The following is a 15,178-nucleotide window of genomic DNA, read 5'->3' as shown; positions in this document are numbered from 1 at the left end:
GCCAATAATTACAGCAGCCGCTCTCAAGCCAATAAGAAACTGCAGGTACTTTTTGCCTTGAGAATGACTGATGGAATTGTTGGAGGTCTTGAAATTGGTCCGAAAGGGGACCGAAGCATTGATACTATAGGTGACTATATGGCTGACAGACTTTACTATAGCATGTGATGCAGGTTATACTGTTTCTGGTGGTATTACATTTCCATTATTTCTTCTATTTCTTTCTTTCTCTCTCTCTCTCTCTCTCTCTCTCTCTCTCTCTATATATATATATATATACTGCACATAATTTTAGTGGTGTGCAGATGCGCTAAAGTGCATCTGAGTTGGAAGCTGCTAGGTTGGAGGTAACAGTGGTGGTGTGTGGTGAAGGGTAGAAGGACCACAGGGTAAAGAGGATGTAGCATATACGAAAATTAGTTATAAATAAGCTTAATACAGTACAGTGTAGTCAGTGAAACCCAGGAGTGGGTAACAAATCATATTGTAAATAACTAATAAATCAAGTATATCAGTAAATGACTTACTGTTAGCCTAGGTGTCTGTGTCGGTGATTAATCAGTGGTGGAATGCGGTTGGAAAAACAGCTCTGTGAGGTTGTGATTCAGGTATTTTTTATTTTTTATAATAAATCTATACAGTTCAATCAATGTATGCAAAGTGGCCCAGGGGAGAGTATGAAAACAATCTAAAAAAAACTATTAAGGTTGGTGATGTAGGTGCTGGCCAGTGTCTAATAGAAGTGTGTAGAATGTAATGTAGTGTTCACTCTAGGATCCGGGCAGGGCGCCAAATTGTGGGGGGCACAAGCGCGTGCGGTGTCGAAAAGGTGTGTGGCCATGCAAGTAAGGGGTGTGGTCAATATACGTAATACAAGTGGGCGGTTCAGCCCACAGACGGGGGGCGTGGGCGGCCGGCGGCGTCACTGTTGGGGGCGTGCCCAGCACCTACGGAGGTGCTGGGCTTCCCCCAAGCTCTCTCACTGTTATGATTCCCGTACTCCAGACCAGAGGAGATCTTATGGCAGAGGTCTGAGTACTGGAAAGATATACTGGTTGTGGGAGCAGGAGAGCCTAGTAACCCCTGGCGCCCTAACTCCGTTGTCTCGCCCGTGTTATCAGAAATCCCCTGCGAGACTATGGTTGCTTGAGCCCATGGCAGCCGCGTTCGAAGGGCGGATTATGTCTGCCCAACCCCGATGCCCCCTCAGGTCTTAATGGGAGACAAAGGGAAATCCGAGACAGGGTGATAACAAGGGGCCCTCTGACTAAGCAACCAGGCCAGGGGTTACAAGCTAACTAACTAAACCAAAAAGTATGTGCGGACTAGCCGCCAGGGAAAAGGACAACCAAAGATCCACTGATCCGTAACTCCTATCCAGCACCGCTGGATACCAGAGTGGATCAGGGGGAGCGGAATCCTCCGCAAAAGCTCCAGAACACAAAGATACAAAAAAATAAACAGTAAGCGGTCAAGCCGCAACACACGGCTACGCCGCGACTCACGAACACCACAGGATGTTAAAGGTGCTCGGTCAGACTCCAGGAACAGATGACAATTTCCGAGTACAGGATCACTGAGGACAGGAACAACCGGATTGAGCAGGACTGGAAACTCTCTGTAACTAACACAGGCAAACAGGAAGCTATCACCGGCGTCTGTGAGAAGTCCAAAGGGTGCTTATAACTGGGAGCTCCCCAATCAGGAGCCAGACTGGGTAATCACAAGTAATGCCGTGCAGCTTGCATGCTGCACGGCCAGCACACCATTATACAATTAGAAAAGACCCAGCAACGGGGAACGCGGCCCGAACGTGGCGTCCCCGTTGCTAGGGTCTGAGCGGCTCCGTGCGCCCGGCATCTAGCGTTGCCAGGGAGCCGGCGGCTGTACGCGCACGGCGTCCCTGGTTGCTAGGCGCCGGGCCGCACCGACGAGCGGACCCCGGCGCCTAACAGTACCCCCCCCTTGAGGAGGGGTCAAGGAACCCCTAAAGCCCGGTTTCCGAGGAAATTCTCGAAAAAATGCCCTCTTGAGCCTCGGGGCATGGAGATCCTTATCCAGGACCCAAGACCTTTCTTCTGGACCATAACCTCTCCAATGCACCAAAAAATAAAGCCGACCCCGGGACAACTTGGAATCGAGAACCTTCTCCACCAAGAACTCCTGCTGACCCTGTACAACAATTGGTGATCTCCCCTGAGATATCTTACGAGGAAATCTACTGGACGAAACATATGGTTTCAGCAATGAGCAATGGAAAGTATTTCCGATCCGTAAAGTTTTTGGTAAACGTAACCGGAAGGCAACTGGATTGACTTTTTTGATAATGTGAAATGGTCCAATAAATTTAGGACCCAATCTGGCTGAGGTTTGTCGAAGTTTAATGTTGCGAGTCGACAACCACACCCTATCTCCTACTTTAAAAGTGCACGGCCGCCGGAGCCTGTCAGAAAATCTCTTTTCCTGAAATGCCGCTTTTCTGAGAGCCAGGTGCACTTTTCTCCAAATGAGCCTAAGATGAGAGGTCAAGGTCAGTGAGGAGACAGAGGAATGTTGAAAAAAGGAATTAGCTCTGGGGTGAAAACCAAAAACTGCAAAAAATGGAGACACATTGGTGGAGGAATGACAGGCATTATTGTAAGCGAACTCCGCCAATGGAAGAAACTCAGACCAGTCATTTTGGAGTTTGGCCGAGTACAACCGCAAATATTGTTTTAGTGATTGATTAACTCGCTCAGTCTGCCCGTTGGATTGGGGATGGTAGCCTGACGTTAAAGATAATTTCATCTTCAATGAGACACAAAAAGATTTCCAAAACTGTGCAATGAATTGTGGACCCCGATCGGAAACAATATCAGTGGGTAACCCATGGAGTCTGAAAACATGGCGGAGGAACAAGACTGCCAATCCCTGGGCAGATGGCAATCGGGGAAGAGCAATGAAATGGGCCATTTTACTAAAACGGTCCACTACCACCCATATGACTCGGCATCCGGCTGACAGAGGGAGGTCCACCACAAAATCCATGGAGATATGAGACCATGGCCTAAGAGGAACATTCAAGGGCATAAGCTGACCGATAGGCAAAGAACGGGGAACTTTATGCTGTGCACAGACCTGACACGAAAAAACAAACTCCTTAATGTCTTTGGAAAGACCAGGCCACCATACTGAGCGGGAGACTAATTCCAAAGTCTTAGCGATTCCCGGATGCCCGGCAACTTTGCTATCATGAAACTCCGTCAAAACAGTTGCTCTCAAAAACTCAGGGACAAAAAGACGACCAGCAGGAGTATTTCCAGGAGCCTGATGTTGAAGCAGCTTTAACTGGGTAAATAAATCCTGTGTGAGGCCTGCCCGAATGACTGAAGACGGAAGTATGGGAGTAACAGGACTGTTGTCTTGAACTGGAAGAAAACTGCGTGACAGGGCATCTGCCTTGGTATTCTTGGAACCTGGCCTGAAGGTGATAATGAATTTGAAACGAGTAAAAAATAAAGCCCAACGAGCCTGCCGGGCATTCAGTCGTTTAGCTGATTCAATGTATTGAAGATTTTTGTGATCAGTCAAAACTGAAATGATATGAGTCGCTCCCTCAAGCCAATGCCTCCACTCCTCGAAAGCCCATTTAATAGCCAGCAATTCCCGGTTACCAACATCGTAGTTGGATTCAGCAGAAGAGAATTTTCTGGACATAAAGGCACAAGGGTGTAATTCAAGGGAATCCGGATCCTTCTGAGATAGGATAGCCCCTACTCCAACCTCTGAGGCATCAACCTCAACAATGAAAGGCAATTCTGGGTTGGGGTGTCTGAGGACAGGGGCTGAGACAAAGGCTTGTTTCAAGGCCTGAAAAGATAGCTCGGCTTCACGTGACCAATTGGTAGGATCCGCTCCCTTCTTAGTCAGTGCCACAATGGGAGCAACTAGGTCAGAGAAAGAGTGAATAAATCTTCTATAGTAGTTCGCAAACCCTAAAAAGCGCTGAATTGCTTTTAAGTTGGTGGGTTGCGCCCAACTAAGGATGGCTTGGAGCTTCTTTGGTTCCATACGGAATCCCCGAGGGGAAATAATGTATCCTAAAAAGGATACCTCCGTGACATGAAATTCACACTTCTCCAGCTTGGCATATAGGTGATTTTCACGTAATTTTTTTAGAACCTGACGCACCTGGGTAACATGTTGTTCTACAGAGTCAGAATAAATCAAAATATCGTCTAAGTAGACTACAACGAATTTTCCAAGAAATTCACGGAGCACATCGTTAATGAGATCCTGGAAAACTGCCGGAGCGTTAGACAGGCCGAATGGCATAACCAGATACTCATAGTGGCCTGACTGAGTACTGAATGCCGTTTTCCACTCATCCCCTGACTTGATTCTGATGAGGTTATATGCTCCTCTCAGGTCAATCTTAGAAAAAATCACAGCCGAACGTAGCTGATCAAAGAGGACAGAGATCAGTGGCAGAGGGTAAGTATTTTTTACTGAGATTTTATTCAAGGCTCTAAAGTCAATGCAGGGTCTGAGTGAACCATCCTTCTTCTCTACGAAGAAGAAGCCTGCACTTAAAGGGGATTTAGATGGCCTGATAAATCCTTTCCCTAGGCTTTCTTTAACATACTCATTCATGGCCACAGTTTCAGGTCCGGACAATGCATATAACCTTCCCTTAGGCAAAGTGGCACCAGGAATTAGCTCAATAGCACAATCATAAGGCCTATGGGGAGGCAGAATATCCGCATTGCCCTTGGAAAAAACATCAACAAAATCCTGGTATTCCACAGGAATGGGTGCGGGAATGGCAGCAGCTATTCTGATGGGAAGCGTAATACATTCCTTATTACAGATGGTACCCCATTGTGAGATCTCCCCCGACTGCCAATCAATGATGGGATTATGAAAGGCCAGCCAAGGGTGACCCAGAACCACTGGAACTGCTGGGCAATGGGTGAGGAAAAACTCAATTTTTTCAGAATGCAGAGCTCCTACCGAGAGTAGAACAGGAGGTGTACAGAGAGAAATAACCCCATTGGACAAGGGACTCCCATCTAAACCATGCATGGTGATACACCTACCCAAGGCTAACTGAGGAATACCTAAGGTCTTGGCCCATGTCAAATCCATAAAGTTCCCTGCAGCTCCACTGTCCACAAAAACAGAGACCGAGGAACAGAGGCTGCCAAAGGAAACTTTAGCTGGGACTAACAGTGAATTATTTGAGGAGATAAGCTGCAGACCAAAGTGAACCCCCTCACAATTCACTTGGTCGAGACGTTTCCCGACTTGTTCGGACAACTACGGGCAAAATGTCCCTTACCTCCACAGTATAAACAAAGACCAGAATTTTGCCTTCTGGTTCTTTCTTCAGAAGACAGTTTGGAGAGACCTATCTGCATAGGCTCCTCTATGTCCACAGGGATGGAAAAAACACAAGGAGTTGACCCGACAGATGCTCCTTTTTCAGCCCTCCGCTCTCTGAGCCGACGATCAATCTTAATAGAGAGCTCCATGAGTTTATCGAGAGTCTCAGGAGCGGGATACTGAAGGAGACTGTCTTTTATAGACTCAGATAAGCCGAGGCGAAACTGACTGCGCAGGGCTGGGTCATTCCATCCACAGTCGTTCGACCAACGGCGAAACTCCGTACAATAAATCTCTGCGGGATTCCTACCCTGTCTGAGAGCACGCAACTGACTCTCGGCGGATGCCTCTCTATCAGGGTCGTCATACAATAGCCCTAAAGACTTTAGAAAGGCGTCTACAGAAAATAAAGCCGGATCGTCTGTCTTTAAACCAAAAGCCCAGGTCTGAGGATCCCCCTGAAGCAGAGAAATAATAATTCCAACCCGCTGAGCCTCCGTACCTGAGGAGACTGGTCTCAAACGAAAATAAAGTTTACAAGACTCTTTAAAATTAAAAAACTGTTTTCTATCCCCAGAAAAACGGTAAGGCAGATGCATTTTTGGTTCAGGAATGACCCTCGGGGAAGTCCGTAACAGATCTTCCTGTGACCTCACCCGAAGAGACAGATCCTGAACCATCTGAGTAAGCTCTTGAATCTGGCTAACTAGAAGCTGGCCAGGATTTGGCCCGACACCGGTGGGATTCATGAGGCCGACAAATCTCCCAACTGAACAAGGGAAAAAATTAACTCCTGTTTAATTTTAAATTTAGTCTGGCCGGTGATAATGTTATGATTCCCGTACTCCAGACCAGAGGAGATCTTATGGCAGAGGTCTGAGTACTGGAAAGATATACTGGTTGTGGGAGCAGGAGAGCCTAGTAACCCCTGGCGCCCTAACTCCGTTGTCTCGCCCGTGTTATCAGAAATCCCCTGCGAGACTATGGTTGCTTGAGCCCATGGCAGCCGCGTTCGAAGGGCGGATTATGTCTGCCCAACCCCGATGCCCCCTCAGGTCTTAATGGGAGACAAAGGGAAATCCGAGACAGGGTGATAACAAGGGGCCCTCTGACTAAGCAACCAGGCCAGGGGTTACAAGCTAACTAACTAAACCAAAAAGTATGTGCGGACTAGCCGCCAGGGAAAAGGACAACCAAAGATCCACTGATCCGTAACTCCTATCCAGCACCGCTGGATACCAGAGTGGATCAGGGGGAGCGGAATCCTCCGCAAAAGCTCCAGAACACAAAGATACAAAAAAATAAACAGTAAGCGGTCAAGCCGCAACACACGGCTACGCCGCGACTCATGAACACCACAGGATGTTAAAGGTGCTCGGTCAGACTCCAGGAACAGATGACAATTTCCGAGTACAGGATCACTGAGGACAGGAACAACCGGATTGAGCAGGACTGGAAACTCTCTGTAACTAACACAGGCAAACAGGAAGCTATCACCGGCGTCTGTGAGAAGTCCAAAGGGTGCTTATAACTGGGAGCTCCCCAATCAGGAGCCAGACTGGGTAATCACAAGTAATGCCGTGCAGCTTGCATGCTGCACGGCCAGCACACCATTATACAATTAGAAAAGACCCAGCAACGGGGAACGCGGCCCGAACGTGGCGTCCCCGTTGCTAGGGTCTGAGCGGCTCCGTGCGCCCGGCGTCTAGCGTTGCCAGGGAGCCGGCGGCTGTACGCGCACGGCGTCCCTGGTTGCTAGGCGCCGGGCCGCACCGACGAGCGGACCCCGGCGCCTAACACTCACAGCGTGAATGGATGCCGCACGCATGCGCACGGCATCTTTACACGCTGGAAGGGCAGAAAGCGGGCGGCTGTTTTAGCAGGGCGCCGCAGAAAGGGCAGGGCAGGGCGGGCTTTGCCCTTAAAAAATCGGGCAGGGCGCGGCACCCTGCTAAAACAGCCTAGCGTGAACACTATAATGTGTGTGCAACACATACAATGTTTGACAGTACTCAGGGTGGGTGTGTGAGGGAAGTCTATGAAGACAGGTATGGATGTGGGGAGCACCCGCGGTCAGTGGAAGTTCTCTAGGGGAACACTTGTATATCAGTGACCTGGTAATAATAGCTAGACGTCCAGCTTTGAGTATGGGCTTGTGGTGTTGTGATGCTTTGCGCTCTGTCAGTGCAGTTATAGAGTATGAGACGGTTTGTACAACTTACAGTTGGTGGGAGGATACAGTTGGTGGGAGATGCGTGCCACTGTCTGCAGCAGCTATTTATCCCGGCTTTCCTTAGCAATCAGCAGCAGCTAGATAGCTCATTCACGATCTCCCGGACTGTCTTCCCGGAGCTAAGCTTGACTGCTGCCAGGGGCGGATTGGGATGGAACACCAGCTGAGAAAACCTCCGTAAGCCGCCCAAGTGGAGGCGTGGTTTGCTGAGGGGAGCAGGATCCAGGGCTGGTTCTAGACCTTATTACGCCCAGGGTGAACGATTCCTTTGGTGCCCCCCTCTTTCCCATTCAACACAGGGACAGTGCGCGCTGATGACATGTGCACATAATGTAGGGGAGGGGCTTCATTGGGGAAGGGGCATGGCCACATAAAAGTACCAATTCACATTACACCACACAGTAGGTTCCATCAGTCACATTACACCACACAGTAGCACCTCTTATACATGCCAGGTAGAGCCCCTTATACACAATACGCCAGGTAGAGCCCCTTTTTTACATGTTGCGCCAAGTAGAGCGTGTTATACAAACTGCACCAGGTAGCCCCTTATACACATTGTGCCAGGTAGCGCCTTATACAAATTGCACCAGCTAGTCGTCACTCACCATTCGGCGCCTGTGGTCCTCCGACTCTATGTTCTTGTCATACTTCCGCGGTGGGGTGCGGGCAGCGTGAAGTGGCCAGGATGGGGGGCGGCCGGCTGGAGCAGGAAGCGGTGGGGCATTGTGGTGCAGGCAGCAGACGGGTGCTGATGGCACTGGTGCAATGACTGCGGCCTTAGACAGCAGCGAATTGGGCGCCCGCCCTGCTAGCCCGCACTTAAAACCGCCACTGGCAGGATCCCTTGAGCTGGACGAACAGTGACTCTCCATGCCCCCACCCCCGCAGTCAACACTCCAATGCTACCAACAAAGCCCCTCCCAGTGCACATAGTGCAGCCGAATGCACAAGGACCGAGCATCCACAGACGTGCAGATCACCCGCCTGAGCATAGCCTCCAATGTGAGCAACCCAGTGTCTGTGCACGCAACTAATCCCAGCAACATGCTAATGTCACTGCACACAAAGCCTGCCCCCCCCCCACTCCCTACACACGCAGCCTGTTACCCCAGTCCCTACACACACACACACACACACACACACACACACACACACACCCAGAAAGCCTGTTCCCCCCAAACACCCCCCCCCCCCCACACACACTCACACACAGCCTGCCCCTCCACTCACCATACACACACACTCACCTTGTTCCCTACGCACACCTGTCTGTCCTTTCAACAAACATACCCTGTTCCCCTCAGCCCTCTCATTCTCCCCTGTTTCCCCCAGTCACTGTGCCTTGCGGACACAGCAGGGGCAGACAGGCCGACCAGGAAAAGTTGGGGGCGTGGCCTAATCACGGACCCGTGACCACGCCCCCTTTGGAGGATTTTTAAATTAAAAAAAAAACCTTACCATTAAGCAAGCAGCACTAGCCTGCCCGGCGGAGGGGTCACGGGACTGAAACAGCGGCGAAGTCACTTGCACCATGCGTCCCAGGAGGCAAGTACACTGCTGGAGTGGCTGCTGCGGTGTACGGGAGAGGGGAGGCGCCTGTGGTATGTCTCACAAAGTGTGAGATCACGGCGCAGGGGAGGGAAAAAAAAAATCTTTCGGTGCAGGGAGGGCTTCTGAGGATTTTCTGGTGCTGCTGACTTGCTGTAATAGGAAAAAAAAAGTGTTTCCTGTTTCCAGCAGCAGGGAACTCTGTGGGCCTATTTTGATGGGGGGGCCTGGAGCTGCAGCTCCATCCGCCCCATTGTTAATCCGGCCCTGTGTATGAGGAGGAAAATGGTGTGGAGGCGGAGCAATTGCCTGTGTTAGTGATGTCACCCCCTAGGGAGTCGACACCTGACTGGATGGTCTTATGGAAAGAATTACGTGATAGTGTCGGCACTTTACAAAAGACTGTTGACGACATGAGACAGCCGGCAAATCAGTTAATACCTGTACAGGCGTCTCAAACACCGTCAGGGGCTATAAAACGCCCGTTACCTCAGGTCGATACAGACACTGACACGGACACTGACTCCAGTGTCGACGGTGAGGAAACAAACGTATTTTCCAGTAGGGCCACACGTTACATGATCACGGCAATGAAGGAGGTTTTGAACATTTCTGATACTACAAGTACCACAAAAAAGGGTATTATGTGGGGTGTGAAAAAACTACCTGTAGTTTTTCCTGAATCAGATGAATTAATAGAGGTTAGGGCGCGTTGGGAAACACCCCCTAGCGTAGATAAGGCGCTCACACGCTTATCAAAACAAGTGGCGTTACCGTCTCCTGATACGGCCGCCCTCAAGGAACCAGCTGATAGGAAGCTGGAAAATATCCTTAAAAGTATATACACACATACTGGTATTATACTGCGACCAGCAATCGCCTCAGCCTGGATGTGCAGTGCTGGGGTGGCTTGGTCGGATTCCCTGACTGAAAATATTGATACCCTGGACAGGGACAATATATTATTGACTATAGAGCATTTAAAGGATGCATTTCTATATATGCGAGATGCACAGAGGGATATTTGCACTCTGGCATCAAGAGTAAGTGCGATGTCCATTTCTGCCAGAAGAGGATTATGGACGCGACAGTGGTCAGGGGATGCGGATTCCAAACGGCATATGGAAGTATTGCCGTATAAAGGGGAGGAGTTATTTGGGGTCGGTCTATCGGACCTGGTGGCCACGGCAACGGCTGGAAAATCCACCTTTTTACCCCAAGTCACCTCGCAGCAGAAAAAGATACCGTCTTTTCAGGCTCAGTCCTTTCGTCCCCATAAGGGCAAGCGGGCAAAAGGCCACTCATATCTGCCCCGGGGCAGAGGAAGGGGAAAAAGACTGCAGCAAACAGCCTCTTCCCACGAACAGAAGCCCTCCCCCGCTTCTGCCAAGTCCTCAGCATGACGCTGGGGCCTTACAAGCGGACTCAGGCAAGGTGGGGGCCCGTCTCAAGAATTTCAGCGCGCAGTGGGCTCACTCGCAAGTGGACCCCTGGATCCTGCAGGTAGTATCTCAGGGGTACAAATTGGAATTCGAGACGTCTCCCCCTCGCCGGTTCCTGAAGTCTGCTTTACCAACGTCTCCCCCCGACAGGGAGGCGGTATTGGAAGCCATTCACAAGCTGTATTCCCAGCAGGTGATAATCAAGGTACCCCTCCTACAACAGGGAAAGGGGTATTATTCCACGCTGTTTGTGGTACCGAAGCCGGACGGCTCGGTGAGACCCATTTTAAATCTGAAATCCTTGAACACTTACATAAAAAGGTTCAAGTTCAAGATGGAGTCACTCAGAGCAGTGATAGCGAACCTGGAAGAAGGGGACTTTATGGTGTCTCTGGACATCAAGGATGCTTACCTCCATGTCCCAATTTGCCCTTCTCACCAAGGGTACCTCAGGTTTGTGGTACAGAACTGTCACTATCAGTTTCAGACGCTGCCGTTTGGATTGTCCACGGCACCCCGGGTCTTTACCAAGGTAATGGCCGAAATGATGATTCTTCTTCGAAGAAAAGGCGTCTTAATTATCCCTTACTTGGACGATCTCCTGATAAGGGCAAGGTCCAGAGAACAGTTAGAGGTCGGAGTAGCACTATCTCAAGTAGTACTACGACAGCACGGATGGATTCTAAATATTCCAAAATCGCAGCTGATTCCGACGACACGTCTGCTGTTCCTAGGGATGATTCTGGACACAGTACAGAAAAAGGTGTTTCTCCCGGAGGAGAAAGCCAAGGAGTTATCCGACCTAGTCAGGAACCTCCTAAGACCAGGCCAAGTGTCAGTACATCAATGCACAAGGGTCCTGGGAAAGATGGTGGCTTCTTACGAAGCGATTCCATTCGGCAGATTCCACGCAAGAACTTTTCAGTGGGATCTGCTGGACAAATGGTCCGGATCGCATCTTCAAATGCATCAGCGGATAACCCTGTCTCCAAGGACAAGGGTGTCTCTCCTGTGGTGGTTACAGAGTGCTCATCTCCTAGAGGGCCGCAGATTCGGCATTCAGGATTGGGTCCTGGTGACCACGGATGCCAGCCTGAGAGGCTGGGGAGCAGTCACACAGGGAAAAAATTTCCAGGGCTTGTGGTCAAGCATGGAAACGTCACTTCACATAAATATCCTGGAACTAAGGGCCATTTACAATGCCCTAAGTCAGGCAAGACCTCTGCTTCAGGGTCAGCCGGTGTTGATCCAGTCGGACAACATCACGGCAGTCGCCCACGTAAACAGACAGGGCGGCACAAGAAGCAGGAGGGCAATGATGGAAGTGGCAAGGATTCTTCGCTGGGCGGAGAATCATGTGATAGCACTGTCAGCAGTGTTCATTCCGGGAGTGGACAACTGGGAAGCAGACTTCCTCAGCAGACACGATCTTCACCCGGGGGAGTGGGGACTTCACCCAGAAGTCTTCCACATGATTGTGAACCGTTGGGAAAAACCAAAGGTGGACATGATGGCGTCCCGCCTCAACAAAAAACTGGACAGATATTGCGCCAGGTCAAGGGACCCTCAGGCAATAGCTGTGGACGCTCTGGTAACACCGTGGGTGTACCAGTCAGTGTATGTGTTCCCTCCTCTTCCTCTCATACCAAAAGTACTGAGAATCATAAGAAGGAGAGGAGTAAAGACTATACTCGTGGCTCCGGATTGGCCAAGAAGGACTTGGTACCCGGAAATTCAAGAGATGCTCACGGAAGACCCGTGGCCTCTACCTCTAAGAAAGGACCTGCTCCAGCAGAGACCATGTCTGTTCCAAGACTTACCGCGGCTGCGTTTGACGGCATGGCGGTTGAACGCCGGATCCTGAAGGAAAAGGGTATTCCGGAGGAAGTCATCCCTACCCTGATCAAAGCCAGGAAGGATGTCACCGCAAGACATTATCACCGCATTTGGCGAAAATATGTTGCTTGGTGTGAGGCCATGAAGGCCCCGACGGAGGAATTTCAACTGGGTCGATTCCTGCACTTCCTGCAAGCAGGGGTGACGTTGGGCCTCAAATTGGGGTCCATAAAGGTCCAGATTTCGGCTCTGTCGATTTTCTTCCAAAAAGACCTGGCTTCACTGCCCGAAGTTCAGACTTTTGTCAAAGGAGTACTGCATATTCAGCCTCCTTTTGTGCCCCCAGTGGCACCTTGGGATCTCAATGTGGCTTTGGCATTCCTGAAATCACATTGGTTCGAACCACTTAAGACTGTGGATTTAAAATAGCTCACGTGGAAAGTGATCATGCTGTTGGCCTTGGCGTCGGCCAGGCGGGTTTCAGAATTGGCGGCTTTGTCTTGTAAAAGCCCTTATCTGATTTTCCATATGGATAGGGCAGAATTGAGGACTCGTCCTCAGTTTCTCCCAAAGGTGGTCTCAGCTTTTCACTTGAACCAACCTATTGTGGGTTATCCGCTGTTGCATCTGGAGATGGGACCCGGACCATTTGTCCAACAGGTCCCACTGGAACGTCCTTGCGTGGAACCTTCCGAATGGAATTGCTTCGTACGAAGCTACCATTTTCCCCAGGACTCGTGTGCATTGATGTACCGACACTTCTCCTGGTTTTAGAATGTCTCTGACCAGAGATGACAATTCCTCGGCTTTTTCCAGTGGAAGAAACACTCTTTTCTGGTCTGTGTCCAGAATCATTCCCAGGAACAGAAGACGTGTCGTCGGGACCAGCTGTGACTTTGGAATGTTTAGAATCCAGCCGTGCTGTTGTAGCACTTCCTGAGAAAGTGCCACCCCCACTATCAACTCTTCTTTGGACCTCGCCTTTATCAGGAGATCGTCCAAGTACGGGATAATTAAAACTCCCTTCTTGCGAAGGAGTATCATCATTTCGGCCATTACCTTGGTAAAGACCCTCGGTGCCGTGGATAACCCGAACGGCAGCGTCTGGAACTGATAGTGACAGTCCTGTACCACAAATCTGAGGTACTCCTGGTGCGGAGGGTAAATGGGGACATGCAGGTACGCATCCTTGATGTCCAGGGATACCATGTAATCCCCCTCCTCCAGGCTCGCAATAACCGCCCTGAGCGATTCCATCTTGAACTTGAACCTTTTGATATAAGTGTTCAAGGTTTTTAAATTTAAGATGGGTCTCACCGAACCGTCCGGTTTCGGTACCACAAACATTGTGGAGTAGTACCCCTTTCCTTGCTGAAGGAGGGGTACCTTGACGATCACTTTCTGTGAATACAGTTTTTGAATAGCCACCAACACTGCCTCCCTGGCAGAGGGAGTTGCCGGCAAGGCAGATTTTAGGAAACGGCGGGGGGGAGACGTCTCGAATTCCAGCCTGTACCCCTGAGATACTACTTGAAGGACCCAGGGATCCACTTGTGAGAGAGCCCACCGTGTGCTGAAAAACCTGAGACGTGCCCCCACCGTTCCCGATTCCGCCTGAGCAGCCCCAGCGTCATGCTGTGGACTTACCGGACGCAGGGGAGGACTTCTGCTCCTGGGAACTAGCTGTGTGCTGCAGCTTTTTCCCCCTTCCTCTGCCCCTCGGCAGAAAGGATGAGCCTCTAGCCCGCTTATTTTTCTGGGGCCGAAAGGACTGTACCTGATAATACGATGCTTTCTTTTGCTGTGGGGTAGCTTGTGGCAAAAAAGTCGATTTCCCAGCAGTAGCTGTGGAAACGAGGTCTGAAAGACCTTCCCCAAAAAGTTCCGCCCCTTTATAGGGTAAAACTTCCATGTGCCGCTTGGAGTCGGCATCACCTGACCATTGCCTAGTCCATAACCCCCGTCTGGCGGCAATGGACATAGCGCTTATTTTTGATGCCAGCCGGCAAATATCCCTCTGTGCATCACGCATGTATAAGACCGCGTCTTTTATATGGTCAATCGTTAGCAAAATATTGTCCCTATCCATGGTATCAATGTTTTCCGACAGGGTGTCTGACCACGCAGCAGCAGCACTGCACATCCAAGCTGATGCAATAGCGGGTCTCAATATAATGCCAGTGTGTGTGTATATAGCTTTTAGGGTACTTTCCAGCTTTCTATCAGCCGGTTCTTTTAGGGCGGCCGTATCCGGGGACGGTAGTGCCACCTTCTTTGATAAGCGTGTCAATGCTTTATCTACCCTAGGGGGTGTTTCCCAGCGTGACCTATCCTCTGGCGGGAAAGGGTACGCAGCCATTAACCGTTTAGAAATGATCAATTTCTTATCTGGGGAAGTCCACGCTTCCTCACACACCTCATTTAATTCGTCAGATGCAGGAAAGACTACTGGTAGTTTTTTCTCACCAAACATAATACCCTTTTTTGTGGTACCTGGGGTATCATCAGAAATGTGTAAAACATTTTTCATAGCCTCAATCATATAACGGGTGGATCTATTGGAGGGTACACTCGTCTCATCATCGTCGACACTGGAGTCGGTATCCGTGTCGACATCTGTATCTGTCATCTGAGGTAGCGGGCGTTTTATAGCCCCTGATGACATTTGAGACGCTTGGACAGGCACACGCTGAGTAGCCGGCTGTCCTATGTCGTCAAACCTTTTATGTAAGGAGCTGACACTGTCACGTAA

The sequence above is a fragment of the Pseudophryne corroboree genome, chromosome 10 (assembly GCF_028390025.1).
Source record: "Pseudophryne corroboree isolate aPseCor3 chromosome 10, aPseCor3.hap2, whole genome shotgun sequence".
Taxonomy (NCBI): Eukaryota; Metazoa; Chordata; class Amphibia; order Anura; family Myobatrachidae; genus Pseudophryne; species Pseudophryne corroboree.
This window is presented reverse-complemented; position numbering follows the sequence as displayed.